This window comes from Taeniopygia guttata, chromosome 2 (genome assembly GCF_048771995.1).
Source record: "Taeniopygia guttata chromosome 2, bTaeGut7.mat, whole genome shotgun sequence".
Lineage (NCBI taxonomy): Eukaryota > Metazoa > Chordata > Aves > Passeriformes > Estrildidae > Taeniopygia > Taeniopygia guttata.
The window spans coordinates 128,566,102-128,584,948 of NC_133026.1; the positions used below are offsets into that span (position 1 = coordinate 128,566,102).

The following is an 18,847-nucleotide window of genomic DNA, read 5'->3' on the forward strand; positions in this document are numbered from 1 at the left end:
CTTCCTTAAATTCAGCGAGTCCAAGTGCAAAGTGCTGGACCTGGTTCAGAGCAATCCCAGATATAAGCACAGATTGGAAGAAGTCATTGAGATCAGTCCTATAGTGAGGACTTGAATATTCTCAGGGAAGAAAGCTGGGCATGAGCCAAGAGTGTGCACTCACAGCCCAGAAAGCTGACTGCATCCTGGCCTGTGTCAAAGGAGGCAGGGCCAGCTCATCAAGGGGGGCGGTTCTCCCCCTCTACCCTGCCCCACAATGTCACCACCTGGAGTACTGTGTCCAGTTCTGGAAACCTTAGTACAAGAAAGATATGGACCTATTAGAGTGGGTCTAGAGAAAGGCCCAGGAAGGAATGGAGCACCTCTACTACAAAGACAGGCTGATGTTCTGCCTCAGCAGAGGCAGAAATAATCAAAAATTTTGGAACCCAGAGAAGGCACTGTGCTTTGGGCGCCTGAAATGCTGCCCACCTCCCCTGCAGCCCTACTCTGAGCCCAAATGGCTTTTAATGCTGCTTTCCAATTAATCTGGAGGCTTGTGGAAATAACTTTATGAAAGCCTTATTACCAGGACTCTGCAGTGTATGTCCTACTTGGACTACCTACACTTCTTCTGAGAGACAAATGTCACTTAAAAATTGTTAACAAAAGGTAAATGGCATAACAGGGCAATGAGATGGCTCAGGAGGGTGAATGCCAGAGTGCAGGATTCAGCTTTAACGCAACATGGAGGCATGGGAGGAGGCCCACAGGGAACCACCAGCTGCCACAGGCCAACTTATCCTGGAGGGTTATTCAGGGTTCTCTGAGTTGCAGTGCACTCTGTAAGTATAGATACCCTCCTGGCCTCAAAGTAAATATGTATCTGTAAAAATACTGTGCATTTCATAGGCAACATTGCTGTAAGGAACCATGCCTTTCAGTGTTGTGCAGTGTTTGGATAGCCCAGAGACCTGAGAGATGCTGCACAGCCTGCTCTGTGAGGGGCTTTGTGGCAAGATCTTTAAATGTCCTGGCCTCTCCACACTGATATTTAAAGGTCAGTTGTATTCTGAAAAGTTACCTTGATAGGCATTGTGAAAAATTGTCTTTCTAATTAACAAATTTGCCTAGCTAACAACAGAATATGTTAATTTCCAGATGTGCCAGTTCAGGGTAAGTTCAGCAGAGAGAGCCAGAGCAGCTTTTTCTGTGTCCTCAATAGTAAGGTCTGTGTAAAAAAGGCTTCCAATTCTGCAAATGTGACTGGAGTAGAAATGTGCTATCTTGAGTGAAGAAGTTCTACAGTCTTAGCTGGCATAAAATGTAGCAAATCCTTATTTTAGTGAGTGAATTCCCCAGATGTGCCTGGGAACAAGTCAACTGACTACAAAAGATCTATTTATCCACCATGACTATTTAGAGTAAAACTGCACTTTGAAGTTTGGTAGGCACTTTTGCAATAGAGGGGTTTGCCCTGATGTCCTTGGCCAAAAATAGTGGCTTATTTTTGTCCTGCTAACACATGCCAGCTGGCTGCCACCCTCCATTCCTGACGCAGCTGCATTTCAGTTCTGCTGTTTATGTAAAGTTTGTGCAGTGTGATTTAGGGTCCTTTGGGATGAAATGTACTCTGTAAATATAAACTCCTATTTCCAATGTCTCTCTGTAGCCATTGAGGGCCTAATTCATCCCACCACACAGGGGTTTACACCAAGACTTGGCCAAACAGATGCAGATCCCAGCATCATCTGGCACCTGGTGGGTTCAGTGTCTGGAGGAAGCTTCCATGAGCAGCTTCTGGAAACACCACAGTGCTGCTCAGTGTCCCAGCACTCAGCCCCAGCTTGGACCAGGATTTGGAACATCCAAGTGGAAGACTGTTTTGAAGACAAGGGTTAGGTTTGACATTTTACTACATAAACTTGTTGTTTGCTAACAGATTGGAATCTGGATTTGGAGTTTTGCATATTCCTTCACACTAGGCTGTAGGATAGTTTGGATCCATCTGGTTAATTTACCAATACAGCTGAGCAAGTGATAAGGAATAGGGTGTGCTACAGCCATCTAAGTGCTTTTCTTGCAAGGTCAGATATCCCCGTAATTGGGAAAAATGTGCAAATATATTGCTTTCACAAAGAAATAAGCCCTGCTGAGGAATTGGAAGAACTGTGAATCTAGTCTAGTTTGATTATATCTTGCCATCTATTGACAAGTATGGGCCTATCCCAGACTATATGCAACACATATCCATAATTCACACTGTACAGTACCAAAGGCAACATTTGCAACATAGCAAAGCATATGATCTGCAAGATATAGCTGCCTATTTAAATAGCGTCCTGAATATTTATCCATAAGAATTTCCACGTCACTTCAGCTGTAGAGAGAGTGGAACAATGTGGGCAAAAAAAAAAAAAAAAAAGTAAAGGCAAAGTTTGAAAGTCCAGGATGGAAAACTCAGAGGTCTAGGATCACATGCCTACCATAGCCTCCCAGCAGTTTAGTCAGGGATGTTCAGCATCCCCTGACTGCAGCAGAAATGACATTGAATAACAACAGATTTCCCATAAATTTTAGAAGCTACAAAACATGGAGCAGACTTCGTGTGCCTTAGCAGGTAAAGTTGAAATTTCACCTGTGCCCAGCCAGCACCAACTGTTGCCAGCCCAGGCAGAGCCTGTGACATGAAATCACATCCCCACACTTGTGAGTTGATAAGCAGAACAGTTTTCTGACTTCCAGGTACACCTCCTGCAGATGATTCAACTCTGGTGAATGTCTCTGCCTCCAAGAGCAGCAGTGTGGGGCAAACCTGGAAGTGGGTCTCTTTCCCATAAGTCTCTCTCCTTTGCAATGAATTCAGTTTTCACATGTGCAATAGCAGTAGCACATACTCTCAGGCTAAGCTTTCATGTGCACTTTGGATCGACACTGTGGCCGCACAAGGGGTGGGAAAGGGGAACTGCCTCAGACAGAGGCTGCTGAGGATCTCCTTGTCAAAATTCAAACACAAAAGGACACTTGTGGATTTCTGTCCCAGGTAAGAAAAATTATGGTCAGAAGGAAGTTGCTATGCCTGGTACAAAATGCTGACAGTTGCTCATTAGAGCCGGGAGATGACTGCTCTGGCAGCCCTCCTTGCTTCTGAGAACACCTTGGTCACCCACACACCTCCTTGTAAGATTGGGACACCATTTTGAAGATGACCAGATGCCTTTCTCAGACAGACTACTGGGACTTCACAAAGGAGGTGGGAACACTGCACCAAAAATTAAAGCCTGCAGCTTTACACCAACCAGAAAGACTAACCTGAACATTGAAAAGGCAGAGTGAATATAATCCAAATCTCCAGGCCAGAGATGCCACCCTGCTACATTTATGGGATAATGTAGCCCACTCCAGCAGAACCTGGAGATGGACTCACTTGTCTGAATGCAGGGGGGACCATGCCCATCAAACCAGGAGTTGCCCATCCCCAACTCCGCCTGCTGTCAAGTCCCATCAAAGCCCATATAATCACTTTCTGCAGCTCCCTTGAGCCTGGCTGGATTCCCATTGGGCTCCTGTAGAATGTGCTGAAAGGTGAGATCTACTCCCTGTGCTATTCTCAACCAGCAGCACAAAATGTCTCTTGTTTTCCCCTTGCAAATTCACAGAATGATGAAAATTATTTGATTTCTTCAAAGCTGTCAAGGACTGTTTGAGGATACCTGATGCCAGGGAAGAAGATGGAAGTATTCTGTACCCTTTCCATTTTTCCTCTGTATCTCCATGCCCATGACTGCTGCACTAATCTTAAAGCATATTAGTTAAAAAGGAATTGCAGAGGAGCTTAGGACACTATTTTGGGTCCAAATGAGCTCAGAACCAGTAAGGAGCAGAGACTAGCTGCAATGGTGATGCTCACAGACCTCTAGAACGGGGGTGACTATGACCTCCATGCTGGTCCTTTGGCTTTAATCTGGCACTGTGAAATGTTAACCTGTTCTTCAAACAAAACTAAAAAATTAAGTATTGCCAGAACCCTGTCATATCCAGAAAGAGATGAAAGACTGTACTGCATATTACCTGTGCCTTACTACTACAGAGGTTGCTGCTTCGCTCATGGTGAGACCATCACCATCACTGAAATATGGGAATGGTGCCAACATAACACAGTTTTACCAGAAGTGCACAAAAGGGAATTATCTCTTTTAAAAAAACCCTCTTCCTCTCCAAGGAGCAATCTTAGCTCATTTTTTTGTCTCCAGGATTCCCTCTCCTCCTTACACTCACAATGTTTTTACCTTTTTTGTTACCCTGTCTGGCAAAGAGAAGTTGTTAATCCTCACAGGAGTTACAGGGCAGCAGAAGGTGTACCAGAGGCGGCCGAAGGGGCCGTGGTGTGTAGTTTGCCTATCTCTGTGTCAGCTGGGTTTGGGATGAGTCAGGAAGATAAGTTAGGTAACAAACAAGTAGGAGAGCTAATAGACCAGTTGGTGGCATGGCAAGGGTGCGTCTGCTGCTGACTCAGAGACCTAATCAATGTCTTATCATTTCTCACGCCTTCCAGCTCCAGCATCAAACCTCCAAGGGTTCTCATCAGGGGATTAATTCCTTCTTCTCATCATCATCAGGAGCATGCACTTGAGCCCTCTGCGTGGGAAACAGACACCTCTCCTCTGTGTGGCAGAAACACCCAGACAATGATTACACCCATCATCTAATGGATGGACATGTATCCCAGCCAGTTGTACCTAGGAACAGAATGCAGATTTATTATTCCCAGTTGCAAGCACTATCCGGAGCCCAAGGAATTATTGGAATATATTTTACAATGGAATAAATTGGAATTATTGGAATTGTTGGAATATATTTTGGAATTATTATTAAATTGAAATTATTACATTATATTTTATAAAGGGATAAAGAGATCGTAAGGGAAATGCAACCTCAGAGGAAGAAGTTTGAACATCATGAAGACAACAAGCAGAGGTATTTAGGAGGATGCATAGTATGCTTAAACACAGGTCCATCAGAGGCAGCTGAGTCCCATGTCACAGAATAAGATCATCTCTTGGTGTCATTCTATGAGAGCTATGAAGATTCACCTGAGGATTCATTGGGAAGGTTGGAAGTCATGTTGTCAAAGGACTTGTCCTGAGAAGAAAGACACAGGATGACTGCTAGCCCAGTGCCGTGCATGTGAACCTTGTTGTCTGGAAAGGAGCCATACTGCAAGACTCCAGCCCCAGGCTCAAGTGGGGCCCTCTTTGGCTCCTTGGTGGCACACATGGGCACCTCCTAAGGCTCTTGTCTTGCCCTTGTCTTTTTCCTCACCTGCTCTCTGAGGCTCTTCACTCTGGGCAGGGTTATGGTGGTTGCTGGTTGCTGCTGGTCATTTCAGACAGACTTTTTATTTCCCTCAATGTTTCTGACCCTGCCCCATCCTGGACATGGCTATAAATGATGTTCCTTCTTCATGTCTTGTCACAGCTTTTGCTCTATTTTCTCTCCCTCTCTCTCAGCCTCCAAAGTGCTTGGCATATGTCTTTCATCTATCTGGCTCCATGAGTATGCAATGGGCACAAAAGCTAATTAGCAGCTGATGGGTTTTAAATGTAACCTCATGGTGCAGCCATGCCTTTAATGTAAATAAGGCATGTGCCTTATAAGATGAACATGTGGAGTCCTTTGAGAGCACTTCAGAGGAGACCCACTTGCTGCTCAGGACAGGTATGACCTCTGCAAAAAACCTCTGAAATACTCAGATGACTTAATGTGTGCTATTCACACACTGCTTTGAAAACTTCCCTCAGTGCTCAACTACTTGTAGCAGCAGAAGTGCATGAAAATGTGAAAAATTAAAAATTCACTATGAATCTTTTGAACAAGATCTATAGGCTCTATAGGCAAATTTGGAGGAGTTGGTCAAGTTTTTAGATGGCATCCATTTCTGACACCCCTCTGGCCCTATTTACTAAAAGAAATTGAGTTCAAAGAAAGGCAGTAAAATCAAGGAAAAGATGCTTCTAAAGTGAAGCTATTAACAATAAATAAAATGAGAAAACAAATCAGAATAAAATAAGTGCATCAAGTTGATCTCAATAATCTCAACACAAAACCAGTTAATCCTTATACGTGTTAAGAGAGGCTCTTCAGGAAGCAGCTGTCCCTTTGGTTACAAACACACTAGAGTCAATTTAGCATAGAAACTGGAGCTGCTTAAATAGTTTACTTTTGAGACATTACTATCTAATGTTCACATCACAGAGCCAGTTATAAAGCTCCCGTCTTAAATTTCCGTTCTCACATAGTAGGTAACCCTTTCCTCCCCTCTGCCAGCAGATTCCAACAGATGACAGACTTCAACAGAACAACTCTAAGAAACAGAATTTTGACAGGTCTTATTGGCCAGAAACTATCTGGGGCAATGGCAAGGGCTCTAATAGCACAAAATAATTTCTCTTTATGAACCAATCTAAAATATTTTCCTCAGAGTACAGATTTTAGGGACAGACACATGCATGCATGCACACAGCAATGCTTTTATGGCATACAGTGAAGTCTAAGAAAGTCCAGAAATTTCCCAGACATCAAGCACAAACAGCAAACATCGATAAAGAAGCCACTTCCCAGAGGACTGGGCCTGGAGCTGCAGTTGTGGACGCAGCAGATGTCCTCTTGGCTCAGTGTTTCTCCTGCACAGACCTTGTTTGGGCGCTGGCCGGGAAGCAGGAGGCAGGGACAACATAATCACCAGAGTTTTGACAATGTCTCTTTAAAACAACTGCACTGGAGAGCCAGTCTTTTCTCAACAGGCTCATTGACCTTAAAGGTGAGATATCCCAGACTGGTCCTTCGGCTTCGTGAACTTTGCTTACTCGGCCTGGTGACATCTTCCTCCCCCAGCTGCAAGCAAATCTGCTGCAAGAACTGACTTGGAGCTACCCCAGATTTGAATTAGCAAGTGACAGGTTTGGGAAAAGTCCCATTTATGTCCACAGAATAAAAAGCATTTGGTGCCTTATAGAGCAGACACTGTAGGTCTGCAAATGTTTCCCTAAGTCTTCGTTTCCCTCCCTCTCCCCTGTTTTGTAAGTAAAAAAATTAACATGCAAGATGTTTCCTGAAGATTTTGGCATAGTCTTATCCGGATTAAAGGTCTCATGATGACTCTGTTGCCAACTTATAGAAATTTCAACACAAAACTATTCTATAAAAATAGCTGCTTGCCAGGGTTTGTTTGTTTTCATCCCAACCACTGCTTGACATTCCCTCATCTGCAAACTCAAAAATAAATGTGTACAATTTATTACTTCTTTCATCATTTTTCTCCTAAAGAAGGCAACTTACAGTCAGCATTCTATTTTGGAAATAAGCTAGAAGTCAAGCAGTTTGTCTCTTGTACACTTCGAGAGTAGCAAAACTTGCTAGTTATTTCTTTGCTGACTTAGCCTCTGAACAGTGCTGGGCATGCTGCCTGAAGTTTCCACAGCTGATTCCAAAACCTCTTGTACCCCACCAAGAACAGTACTTGCAGTAGCCTGTTGGGAAGGGAGCCCCAGTGGTCCCTACAGTAACCTTGCAGAAGGAGTGGCCTTGGGGTTTCCAAGGGACTGGGATCTTACCACCAACCCCTGAGGAGACTGGCCTGGCTGAAGGGTGAGGGATAGGGAGCAGGGGCTGAGCCCTGAGAGCTTTGCCCAAGGGTGATGCTTCCTATTCCCGAGCACAACCCTGCTGTTGGGCACTGAGCATCAGTGAGGCAGTGTCACCCTGTGCCCCATTTTGAGGGAAAAGCAGAGAGAGAGAACAGAGCCATCGTGTGTCCCCCTCTACAGCTGGCTGCCCTTCTTTCCCATATTTTGGAGAAGCAGTGATGACAGCACCACTCCAATACTGTCATTATACTGCATAGTAACAAAAATGTTTATTCTGTGCTCTGGAATTCCATGTTCTTGGACTTGCCTGGCAGGGTGGAATCCTTGCCTCTCATCCAAACAGTTTGGAATCTGGGAGTGACCGATTCAGTGGGTGTGGGAAGACCCACTTTTCTATCCTCCATCACAGACTCATTTTGTGACAAGGTACATCCAGAGCTACAGAGAAGTGCCTAGTTGGCTCATCCTTTGAAAACCAGACCCTAAACCTTCTGGGCCCAAGCTCTCCATCTCCAGTTAGTGAAAGAAACACTTCCCTGTGTCCTGTTGAGAAATGTATTCAAAACATTCAAAACAAAAGGAGCATGCAGAGATGGGGACAGATGCTCCCTGTAACCTGGGGTGCACTGCCTTAGTGCGTCTGACTGCTCTTGGTGGGTCAGGACTGGTGCAAATTGAGTGTGGTGGGCTGCCACAGTGGCTTTGTGGGGGCATGGGAAGCCGAGGGTTTTGGCTGGGCGAAGCTTCACCTCCAGGGTTCATGGCAAGGGCAGCCCCAGCAAGAGGAGGCAGGCCCATGGCTTCCTCGCGCCAAAGAGGAGGGAAACAGAAGATTCAGACACAGTTGCCTGGTATAAACATTAAAGGGATTTTGCATGCTTATATTTTTTTCCTCAGAGAAAAATTATCCTGGTTTGGGTTGCCATGGTTCCTGGTTTCCCTGGTTACCTCTCAGTATGGAGTAGGGGATGAGAGATGAGGGGAGGGAAGGAGGAGCCAAACAGAAAGGGGCCAATTACAAAGATCCTGAGCAAGACCGATGACATCAGCAGGCCTTTTTTTCCCGGGAAAAAGAACAAAAAGAATGGATGTTTTCTGGAAAGGACAATGGCTGTGTTTATACCTTTGACGTTCTATAATTGAAAAGGGGGAGAAGATTATACAACAAAATTAATCACCAGTGAAAACCTACAGCCCAGTGTTTGGTACTTCCTTAAAGTCAGAAACAAGAGGATCATTGGCGAGAGAACCGTGATGGAAAATAAGAAATCACAGCAATGGGAGTACCTGGGACCATGTGCAGACTGACAGGCAAGGCCAGGCTGCTGGTAATGGCTTTTGCAATGGACCATTGCAGCCAGGCAGGAGAAAAGTGTTGATGCAACTACAGCTCCAGAGTGCTCCAGCACAGCATTCCTGGCCAGCCCCACCTGCAGAGCCTTAGGGGGATCACCTCCTTCCAAAAATCAACAGGACAATGTATACAAGAAAGGCTTCCTTACATGGTGACGTCCCCCATCCTTAGTGAAAGTCCCATGTTGTTTTCAAGTGGTCAAGCTTTGAGTAATGACTAAACCAAGCCTGTGTAAAACCTCTTTATACAACCACGTTTCAGTGGTTGGACAAGAAATCCAATCTGATCCCAGTGGCAGGGTGCCAATAATCCTCTCACCTTTCTCTTAATATCCTCTGACTCAGTGATATATGTCAGGCCATTTAAACCCCAGCAGCAGAGTTCAGGTGCTGTGCAAATTATATTGAGTGGATGGGGAGATATGCTAGTTGAACAAGAAATAGGTCAGAGGAACGATTTAGCTAATAAATTATATTAATGAAAAGTTCTTTTGGGAGCTGTTTGGTTTGTAGTTCTGCAGAGGAGAAGAGGGTCAGCCGGAGCAAAGAGAAAAATGGGAGGACCTGGCAGTAGACCTCAGTAGAACAATGAGAGGGCAACAGAGAAGATGGGAAATAGGATGAGCTGAGCACGTCTGGTCCTTGTGGCACAGACCCTGCTATAACAGAACTGAACAGGCTCCACATGGCACAGAGGTGCTTGGGGAAAAACTGCTGCCCTAATGGAGCTTCTCTGCCCAGGTCAAAATAGACAGTTTCTCATCAAAGCTACTTAGCTGGGATACGGTGTATAACCAGCACAAGCAACATCAGCCTCCAGCCTAGGTAGTGGCTCACTTAGCACTGGACATCTTTGTACAGTGCTTCATTCACCCCATAGAAATATCTATATCCCTGTCCAAAATCTGCTCAAGTCTTTCCAGTGCTGGGCTTTGAATCAAATCCAAGTCTGGCGTCTAGAGACAGAATTAGCAAAACTGAAACTGCTGCCAGGAGCACAGAGAATCCTTAGGCTGCTTTCATTACCAGCTCAGTTTGAAATGATTCCTAAGGACTATTTTGTTGTGTTCTAATTGATGGGGTTTGGAAGTGCAGGGGAGAGTTTCTCTGCAGAGTCCTGTGGCTGCATGTGTTCTACCTGTAGATAAACCAAGATAAAACACACCTTCCAAAGGTACTAATGTCAATCTATTGAATGTCCTACAGGGAAAGCAGGACATTACTGCATGTTGGGCAAAAATTACAAAAATGAGTAAACAAGTTATCTTTGGAGTTTTGTTTCTGTTTGTAATAACAGAGATAGCTTCAAAGTTATGTTGTCATCACTGCAAATGAAGGCATAGAGATTAGTGACATCTAATTTTAGGTGTTTTGAAGTTAGATGACTGTTGCCAGCCAGAGGCATCAAGAGGAGGGCAGCTGGGACTGCGCACCTTTGAGCTGTCTCTCCCAGGCACCTCTTGCAGGATGGGATAAAGCCTCCCCTGGTGGTGCCTGTTTCTTTCCACCATTTTCAGACAAATCAGCAAACTGGTTTTAGTTATCTGACTGCTGAGTGCACCACATCAGATGTACAAGGTCCACCTGTACTTTTTGTGATGGCTGTTGACAAAGTAGCGTCCCCTGTCCCCAGAGTGCCTGCTGATTGTGCTCAGGCCTGAAACTCCTCCTGGCAGCTAAGGACAAAACTGATGCTGGCAGGAGATGGGCAGGGAAAGGAACACCTCCCTACAGAGAAGGCATTTTGTATTTCTGGTTTCTCATTTCTCTCTGCCATACAGCATGCAGTACACAAAGTTCATTGCATATTGTTGGTGAATTTAATTTAGGGCTGATGCTGAGCGAACCACAGAAACAGAGCCTTCATCAGAGCACGCATTTTTGTAGTGAGATTTGAAGAAGTAGTTTGGAAAATAATCTCCAGCATTCATGAGCTGTTATAAATTGGTCCTTTTATGTATTAGAGACAGGGCAATAAATGCTAAAGAGGATTTACTGGTTATTGCTGCTCTGATAAAAGGGTCATTAAGAGTTATAAAAGCCTAAACGATAATGGGGAGATGTTGTAAATGCTGTAAGTGAATAGAATGAAAGAACATGATATACCCGTCAGCTGAGGTCACTTCCTAATAGTCTATAACCCTCTTCTAAATACTGAAGAGAAATCTGGGTTTGTCCAGCCAGGCAACTGAAAATTCCCATCAGTCACCCCAAGCTGAGCTCCTGGAGCTTCCTAAGCAGCATCTGACTGACAGGCATCCTGAAAAAGCCCAAGCCTGCAGGGTAAGTCTCCATACGATGTGGGGAGTGCTCTCTGAAAGGGCAAGTATGGGGCACGGGGGTGTGTCATATGGGTACAGCACCACGGGCTGCTCTGACAAAGGCACTGAAACAGTCACGTGGAAGAACAGACCTACATGCCTCAAATCTTCATCTCTGATGCAGACACGCCTCATCCTCCTCTTAAATGTGAAAGGAGTTTTGTTGAAATACCCCAGAAGGTCTGCCCACTATTTGCTTTATCTGCCCTGCACCCAGCATCTAACCAATAAGTCCCATCAAAATTTAAATGTGAAAATCATTTTAAAATTAACACCACCAATTCCCACAGCTTATTATTAGCAGAGCTGCTGAAAGCATCTGTTATTAAGGCCTTCAGCATGTCCCTTAGGAGCCTTGTTTTCTGTTGTTTATGATTTTCTCAAACTTGAACTGAAAATTTTCATTCTGAATCTCTGCCTCCTGCTGAATTGTTGTGGAGCATTTTAGACAGAACAGTACAGCTGTGAGGCTAGAGGAAAAGACAAATTTGTCTGTATTAAAGTAAGACACTAGTGACTTTTTCTTTGAGGAAGGTTAATTTCTCTATGCTCAGAAGTCTGTCATGATAGCATGAATTCTTTTCAGTGATCTACTTTTTGCAATTTCACAGGTAAATCAGGGAAATCTGGTAAATTATGTTCTTCAGCAGTTAAAAAACATCAGCAGTACATGATATCTGATTTCCTGAGTGTGCTCCAGCCCAAGGTGGCCATGACCTTACCTGCAGTTAGAGGAGAGAATGTCAGTCCAGCAAGGGCTAGATGTCAAATCTATGGGGAGATTGTAATTTTACATCTCTAATATGAGCTGTGAATGTAGCCATAAAGAAGTTGCGCAGTATAAATGCAAAACTGTGAGAGGTGTAGGGCCTGATCTACAGAATATAGGTGGGATAAGTTGTAGGAAGAGGTAGAGGAGGTTCACATCAGGGCAAGAAATTATGGATGGAGATGGAGTGTCTGTGCAGGAGGCTTTGAATTTGATGGTAAGTTGGGTGGGCTTCTCTGCATTAACACCTGAGGGAACTGCCCTTGGTTTGTCCTCCCCTCTCCCTTGTGTGGGTAAAACACCCCCTCTCCTACCCCTTGGGGTGTCATTGCAATTGTCAGGTCAAACATCTGCAGATGGGAAATGTTGAGGACTCTGCACATCTTCCATTTTGCTGAGCTACTCCAGCAATACAATCATATGAAAAATCCTGAGTAAGAATACGTAGCTGTCTCCAAAGCAGGGTTTGAAGAGTGTACACTAACCAAGAGCTGGGTACACTCAGCACAGAGTAAACAAACAGCTCATCCTGAGCACCAGGGCAGGAGAAAACACCGGCGGGTGATCATGTGACTAGAGATAAATGTATCATAAATAATTTGCTACCAGGAAACAAATGTCAGTTGAGTAAGCATCCTAATTCTGGCATTTCTTACATTTTTGTGTTTGCCTTTGCAACCTAATCGTGCTTTTGGCTTCTGTGATACATTTGATATCACTGCATATTGAGACACTGCAGACTGTCTCTGACTTAGTAAGTGAGGCACGTCAGATTTATTCCCATAACAAGACTTGAGCAGGCACACTGCAGACCTGTTCTCTGCAGCAGATGAGCTAAGGAGCTTGGCATTTCACCTGGCCTTAATTCCCCCAGACCAGGCACAGACCAGTCAAGGCTCCCTGTGACACCTGATGGAATGCAGAAACTCTGTGGTGCCCAGCTTGGTTAGTAACTCGTGTGCACTGGGAGGTACTGTAAGTACCTTGAAATATCGATTTTACACACATAAACTAATCTGAGGAGGATTAAAACATTGGTCAGCATTTGAGCAAACAAGAAGGATAGTTTTTTTCCTAGGAAGATCTATGAGTCATCTTTTACATGACAAGAGAGACAACTTTCAGACATTAAAATACATCTTGAAAATACTTCTACTGCTTCATTTATTTTAATCCAAAGAGAACTGTTGTTGACTATACCTGGTTTTAAAATCTTTTCAAGTTTTGGTCAGGAGCAAGTAAAATGGTGCATTTTACAGCTTCATTATAAAATATAAGGAATAAATAATTGCTGAATGTCACTTGAAATGAAAAGTTATTCTTTGAATTATTTACAGAATACTCACAAATAAAGAATTAGTGTAAAGAAAATAGGGACGACTATGCATACACAAAAGGGAAGAAGTGTGTCAATAAAATAGTATGAACAACTATAAATTACAAACAACTGTAAACAACATTTTAAAAACAAGTAACAGTATCAGAGGTTTCTCAGACAAATATCTTCAAGTAATTGACTAATTATGACATTAGTCAGAAAAAAATCGGACCAGTCCCAGCCCAGCAAATTATCAGCATTCTCAGAGAGGATAACCTCATTTCCAGGGCACCAGTGAGAACAGCCAAACAAGTTGGGTCTGTTTTACATTTAATTTTTGTTTTCTTGTTGTTATAAATTGTATGCTGTTGTTTTGGTTTTCAGTGCTTATGGTTACACTACTTACAAGCAGCATGACTGTAACTTCATCCAAGAAAATGATTGTTTATTTATTTACAAGATATTAATTTACACTTATGTAATTGAGTAGAGAATTCTCCTCCAACCTGTATGTTCTCACCTGGCATTCTTCCTGTTTGCTTGCTTTTAATTACTTCTAATATGCATACTAATGCTCTTAATAACTTGGCTCACGAAATCTACATCTGCAGTGGGCTTTTAATTTACAGCTTGAATGGAATTGTTTTAATTTTCTTCTTTCCAATAACAAAGTAGCTACTGATGCTTCAGATGTGATCAGAGGATTTAAACATTTCTTGGGTGTGCAATGGGATGCTTGTTTCTATACCAGTACTTTTCCTGGAGTGAGGTTGGAACACACTCCGGACAACCCTGCACTTGTAGTGGTCAGCACTTCATCCACTGACAAGCCCTGAGCGTCCTTCTGCACAAAGGAACCTTGTTCCAACCCCTGTTCTCTTTATCAGTTCTGCTTCCTGACTCCTGTACACCTTTCCTTTTCCACATTCAAAACAATCTCACTACCTTCATAGAAAGCCATCTGCCACTTCTACCCCAAACCCTGACTGTGATTGCTGTTTGCTCCTTTACTCAGGTGGCAGTCTGGCTTTCACAACTGACAGCGCAGTAGGAGCCTCCCATGCCCAACAAACCTCTCAGCCGGGCATGGGCTTAGAAGGCACAAGTGTAACAAAATGGGGATATATTTGTTTTTGTGGTTTCAAGTCTTTCCAAGTTTCTATCTAATCATGAAGGTTGGGAATTTGCTTGCATTTTTTTTAAACAGAAGGCAAATCAGAAGTATAACTGAGATTATTCAGCAGGCACGTGACTTCTGGAATGTGAGTTGAAAGCAAAACATAAAATTAATATAATGCTTTAGAAGTCAAGAGAAGCAGAACCACTGCAAAGAATAATTTGTGGATTACTTTTATTGTGTTACACAATAAATAATTAATAAAAGTAAATAAATTCTGAGACCACATAGTAAATAATGATTGTGACAGATAATCTACACTGTAAAAAGCTCTAGGTTTGGTCCAGATTTTTAAATATAAACTAGCTTTCTGAGAAACAATTTTTTATATACATGCACTTTAAAAGCTCTTTAACTCTGCTGTACTATGTGGAGTAAATAAAAATCAAGCTCTGTATTTACATACACTGAATGTGCACAGTAATGTTTTGAGAGTTAATAATGCATGAAGGGTGCTCAGGGTAGAGGTGGAAGCTTGACCTCTGGTTGCTGAAAATTTCTGAGATGCAAAGGGGGTCATGCAGATTTAACCTGAGAGCTTTTTCTGGGGTTTGCTGGTTTGTTGTGTAAAAATATAAATTAAAAAAAAAAAATTTATAGAAAGCAAAGTGGGAGAAAGGTTTCAAGTGAAACAAGTACCAGCTTAAAGAAAAAGTATACTAAAATTTAATGAATTCATATTTATTTGCCTTCTATATTAAATATACTGTAATAAAATAAAACAAATATCTTAAAAATAAATTACTGAGAAGATCTTCATAGAATTTTTGTGAACTTCTTCATCAATAACATAGAAGACAATCTATGCTATATAATTTCCTTTGTTCCCTATGTTCGCCCTATATATCCTTGACCATTAATCAGTGCTTCCTGGTGTTAAGTCTTTTTCTATCTTTCTAAGACCTGTAGTTGTGCTCCTCAGGCACAATTCACGTGGTTCCTCACACCTTTCTGAGCCAGCTCTCAGAATGGGTGAAAGGCCCCCAGGAGACTCCTCTCTCTCTCCATTTGCTCAGCTGGAGCAGGGATGATGAGCTGGGGCGGCACACAGGCACTCATCTCAAGACAGGAGAGAGGAATCCTACCCCTCCTCCCAGTAACTCTCATTTCCTGGTTTTCCCAGGATTAAGCAGTGCTGAACTGTTTGGCCCCAGAGGAAAAAGGAGGAAACAGAACAACAAAGGAGAAATCTGATTCCAATGGGAGCCTTTGATGAAAAGCATTTAGGCAGAGCTTTAAAAGGGAGGCAGAAATACTCACTTGTGTCTCACCTCAAGTGACACACATCAATAAAGCAGAGCAAAAGCAAAGGGATCTGCTGACTTTCAGAGCAGAGCTTCCATGGGAAGCACATTTTCTGATTTGGCTCAGGTATGTCAGGAGTCATTAAATCAGGAAATTATGAAACTGAAGGCCAGTGCTATTGGGAATCAGAAGGGAGCACAAAAATTAATTAATTCTGTACTGATCAATTTAATAAAAAATAGTGGCAGTTTGAGAACTGACAAGCAATCAAACAAGATCAAAGTTTTCCCACAATGGCTGGCATCAGATGGGGCACGGTGTTTGCTAGGTGGGAAAGGCTGCCCTGCCCTTCTCCACCAGGAACATGTTTGTGGACAAATATATTAATTCAAGGTCCCAAATGACTTCAGTATTTCAGGCCACTAGCCTGATCCTCAACTCCTATTCAAGCTTTGTTTATCAGTGCTAACAACCTATTTCGCAAGGCAAGCCTTTATTTTGGCTGACATACTGTATTCCCAAAGGCTGATGTAACATGGGTCACAAATGTCTGGTGACAAATCTCTTCCATCCTCTCTAATTTCCATGTGAAATCAACTTGCATGTGTCCCAGATTACATACAGCCAAGCAAGGAGTCGGTGTCTTGGCACAAGCACGTTTAAATCCCCCAGGTGCAAGGAAGGAGAAACAAAGATTCATTACAGTAATAAAGTTTCAGCCTTCTAGGGATGAGGTCAAATGAGAGCAGCAGAGCACTGGCTAACAGGAGAGCAGATCTCATATACACAGGAGCTATCAATAAGCCTTCTGACACGTGTTTGTTGAGGGAAAATATCCACATTATCATTGAACATTTCACAGGGCAAGAAATGTTCATTAGACAGTGTTGCATGAGTAGGATTTTTTTTTTCTGTCTAAATTTGCTTTCTTAGCTTATTTACCTTTGAACCTGGTCAGCAGGTAGTGAGTTCTGTCAATCTGCATGTTTAGTCCAATGGAAAAATGCTGTATTATTTTGATACTTACCAATTTTGTATTTACTGAGAATCCTTTCTTTGTAATGATGGAAATTCAGTGTTTAGGGTAGGAACTGTTCACTGGAATCAAGTGTGGAAACTGCAAAGGTGCACACCGGAATACTGCCCACTTCTTTAGAGGCAATGAAAATGTGTATTCTCCTTAATACACTACCATATTTTAGTATGGTTTTTATATAAAAGCTGCTGCTGAAAATGACAAAGCAAATTGAAAAGTGCCACTAATATCTAGGTTGCAACATGTTGCCAGAACATTCCTGAGAAACAGGAGCCTCCTGGGAGCAGTGTAGGTGGTATTCACTCACTTTGGAGCCCCAATGTTTATACCAAATTGCATTTCCTTGCCACTGCGCATGCCAGAGCCTGCCTTAATTTAGAATCTGCTCTCATAAGACCCTGAACTCCCTCCACCTCTCCCTACTGCAGGCACAAGCAGCAGCCAGAAACTCCCAGGACTAGTCTCAAAAGCCTCTTTCCCCTTGACTCAGTTCAGCAGAATTTCATGACATATACATTAACTCAGATTTCATTTAGTATTTCTCCAAATGGCAACTGCAAAACCAGGGCTGAGGAGGAGGAGGGAAGAAAACTCCACAAGCAAGTGTGATACCCACAGGCCAATAGTTCCATTAACCTTTCCAGGGAAGGGCAGGCACTCTTGTTTTCTAGCAGTCTATCAGTTTTCTCCCTATTTATACATGTACTCTTTGCCTAGGTCATAAAGTGTCTAAATGAAAATTTATTGCAGGGACTGGCTATAGATTTGCAGTCCTGCACATCTGGAAGACATGACCCTAAAAGAATGTCCATTCCTTGAACTAATGAAAATTTAAACTCTAGCATAAAAGAAATTGTTTCAGGATAAAATTAACTGACATTTTGAATGAATACCATCAATGCTTGGGTTTGTTTTATAGGTAAATCCTATCTACAAAATAGACCAGAGAAGTTTCAGTGATATTTGTGGGACTGATTGAATTCAGTGAAGCCACACTGGAGGTTTACAGCAATTAATTAGACCCTCCTAAGTATATTGCAGACAATGGTTACATGATAGCTGTCTCTCAGGGTCCCTGATTGTTGCCGTGCGAGACCAGCTCTGGGTGGGCGCCTGCGGGAGCACGGCGGGAGGACAGGAGAGGCGGTGCCGCTTTTCCACTTTGGCTCTGCGAGGCTCAGTTCTAGCGCAGGAACAGACGAAATGGCGACACTGGGCTCAGGTGCAAACACGTGTTTATTGTGGGAGTGTGTTCCCGAGACCACCAGGGCACCGACTGAGGGTCGGTTATACCCCGTGACGGGGGCGGGTGGGAACATGAGCCGTGGCCAATGGGACGGGAGGCAGGGGACAGGGGCAGGGAAACCCCGGAGACAGCGATGGGAAAGGCGGGAGGGGCGGGCAGGGACCGAACCGCGTGGTGAGGGGGAGTGATAAGGGAACAAAGGGTCGGGACAAGGGACCGCGGGGGAGAGGGGGAGTGATAAGGGAACGCAGGACAAAGGGGGAACGCGCAGGAAGGGGGGAGGAGGAATGGGGGGTTAGAAGAGAAAATTACAAATCCCGCACCTGATGTCAATGGGATGGATACTATAGTTGTCTCTCTCGAGATCCAGAATTTTTTCTGTGAATGAAACAAGTTAGTCCGTGACCGAGCAATTCACGTAACCTCCTCCTCTGGGAGCGAATCCAGGTTTCTCCCTCTGTCATTTTGTGTTTCATTCAGTCATCTCTCTGCCAAATCCACAGAGTTGAAGGACTATGTGTAAATTTCCTGTCAATTCCTGTCCAAGTCCTAGCTGCTGACATCCTGACTCACTGAAGATATTATCTACCTTTGTCAACAAACATAGTTCTTCTTGCAATTCCTAGGGCAGGACCAGGTCTTCACCTGTAAGGTCAGAGTTACATAAAGCTGGGAAGGATATTTAAAAATTACTCTAACATGATGTACACAGACAAAAAACAGAGCAGCCAGATAAGGCCAACCATAAAGCCTGGTT

At 43.4% G+C, this 18,847-nt stretch overlaps 1 long non-coding RNA gene across 1 annotated transcript; it reads left to right on the forward strand.

The window, feature by feature from the left end:
• Positions 1-1,543: 1,543 nt before the first annotated feature.
• Positions 1,544-5,444, forward strand: LOC115493954 (uncharacterized). Its single transcript, XR_003958967.4, has 2 exons — positions 1,544-1,876; positions 4,535-5,444. It is a non-coding gene; the product is annotated as an uncharacterized lncRNA (long non-coding RNA).
• Positions 5,445-18,847: the final 13,403 nt, after the last annotated feature.